Raw genomic sequence first — 2,289 nt, 5'->3', positions numbered from 1 at the left:
CCAGAGCAGAGAAAGGCACCTTCTGCTTGGAGAAGGGAGAAAAAATTAAATGCAGGCTAAGGACAGAAACACAGTGCCAGGCCTGCCAGTGAGAGCCAGTTAGGGGCAGAGTTACATGATTCCCTAATGGCAGACCAACACCTTCAAATTAAAGTGCTCAATTTGTGATAGACAATGTGACAAAGTTATTACCTCTACCATCCTTCTTCCAACCTCAGGCAGCAGAGCAGAGCAAAACTTCTATGGAGCAGCGTAAAAGACAGTTTAGGGCTTTGCATCAGAGCCAAGTACTAAGACTGTCAAAGTGACATCATACACCAGTAGAAACTGAATTGCCATACTCAAAAAGAGCTTCTGAATCAGATGGAGATCTTTGTCTCTGCAGACAACATCTGAGTTTAAGTTGTATCAGTTCCAGCATTAGAAAGGGCCTGAGAGGCACCCACCCCCTTCTTTTTTTTTTTTTAAGGAATGCCACCCACCTCCTTTTTTTTTTTAAAGGGAATGTTCTTAGGGTTTTTTTTTTTTTTGGCAGTACCAGGGATTGAACTCAAGACCTTGGGTTTGCCAGGCAAGTGCTTACACAGCTGAGCTATATCCCTGGCCCTAAACTTTTATTTATTTGTTTATTTGGGGTTTTTTTTATGGCAGAACCAGGGATTGAACTGAGATCCTTGTGCTTGCCAAGCAAGCGCTTATTCTACTAAGCCATCTCCCCAGCCCTCCCAACTCTTTCTTTGGGGGAGATGTAAAACTATTTATTAGAATTAAAGCTACAAAACACAAAAATATAAAAACTAATGCACGACTTTATAAAATGAAGGAATTAAAACAGAATGCTCATATTTGTTCACCTCAGTAGTTTTAGCTCCCAGTACCCAATAATTATTTCTTGCTCTTGACTAAGTATTAAAATTCAAAATGAATTCCTTTATTTTCTACTTTGTTGTAATGATATGTAACTTCCATAATGAAAAAATGTAAATATTATATTAAAAATAAGACTGATTTTACAAACCAAAAACAGTGACATGGGGAAGGGCCTTTAATATTGCTCATAAAAAGACATTAATAATAACTCATGGTTATAAGCATGAAAGCCATGCCATTTGAACTAATGGGTCTATAGCCATACCACCCAGAATGCTCCTGATCTCATCTGAACTAATAGAATTTGAGGTTATTTATAAAAATTGAATTATTTTTATGCAAATGATAAGGCTTATCTATAACACTTAAGCATTTCTGACGACTCTGAAACTTGTAAATGACTGGGGCATTCACTGTTTTTTTCTAAGCCTGAGTTTTATCCATAAGATCCTTGTGTGTTTTAATTTTCTGTGCAATAACAAATTATTTCTTCTCTTGTTCCATCCACTGTCTGGCAGTTATATTGCTTTTGTCTTTTTTTAGCTATCTGCTTAAGTCGAGTCTGATGCGTAACTCCTTTCACTTTTTCCTTCTGCAAGTTCTCTAACTTGGGTCTGATAAAGACTCTGCCAACTAGTTCTGGGGCTATCTGCAGGTGAGTGGCAATAGCAAACTGTTCAACTTCTTTGGTGTCAAAAAGAACATGTTTATTATGGTGCTTTCCCTGGAAATCCAGCAGATGGAGCTCTGATTTTAGTCTTTCAATTTTCTTAGCTTCTGCAACCTTTTTCATTTCTATATATTTGACATCCTGAGTTCTCATTAGCTTTAGCTGTTCTGGAGTGACTTCTTGTTTATTGCCCTTAATAACCTGAACTCTATCCTGCAGCTTAACCTGAGTCATTTTATAGTACAATTCATCTGGATTATTTTTCAAGAGCTTTCTTTCGAAGAGATTTGAGGAACTCTTGTTTTTTATGATAGTAATCCGCACGAAGATTGTAATCTTTCTTTTTCTCCAACAGGCCCAGTTGTTTTTGAAAGCCAGGCTGGCTTTGCTCCCGGTGTTCTTGCTGTGGGAACTTAGTTGCCTTGCGAAAAGCCATCACCATATCCACCCACTGGGTACTACAGAAGCTGAGAGTGGAACACTGTTTCCTCAATACCTTGTTCAACAACTCTTGAGATTGGTACAGCTTAGCTTAGCATCAACTTTATTGTCCAAGTTATTATCCCTATTACTCATGCCACCCCCAGCCTTGGGCGGCATAGCTACCCATAGGCTAGGGCTCACAGATGGGTCATAGAACTGCTCTGTATCCAGGAAGAAATCCACATCCCAGTGGGGATAAACTTTGCATCACTATTAGCTATGTTGTGGACCTTGATGTATCCCTGAGACTATGCAGGGGCAGGGCC

The 2,289-nt window shown here is 39.1% G+C and overlaps 1 pseudogene; it reads right to left on the bottom strand.

Moving 5' to 3' along the window:
• Nucleotides 1–1,164: 1,164 nt before the first annotated feature.
• LOC101588048 lies at nt 1,165–1,982 on the bottom strand (annotated as a pseudogene).
• Nucleotides 1,983–2,289: the final 307 nt, after the last annotated feature.

Source organism: Octodon degus, unplaced genomic scaffold, assembly GCF_000260255.1.
Source record: "Octodon degus isolate 3935 unplaced genomic scaffold, OctDeg1.0 scaffold00171, whole genome shotgun sequence".
NCBI lineage: Eukaryota > Metazoa > Chordata > Mammalia > Rodentia > Octodontidae > Octodon > Octodon degus.
Note: the sequence above shows the minus strand (reverse complement) of the source record. Positions and strands in the feature narration are given on the sequence as shown.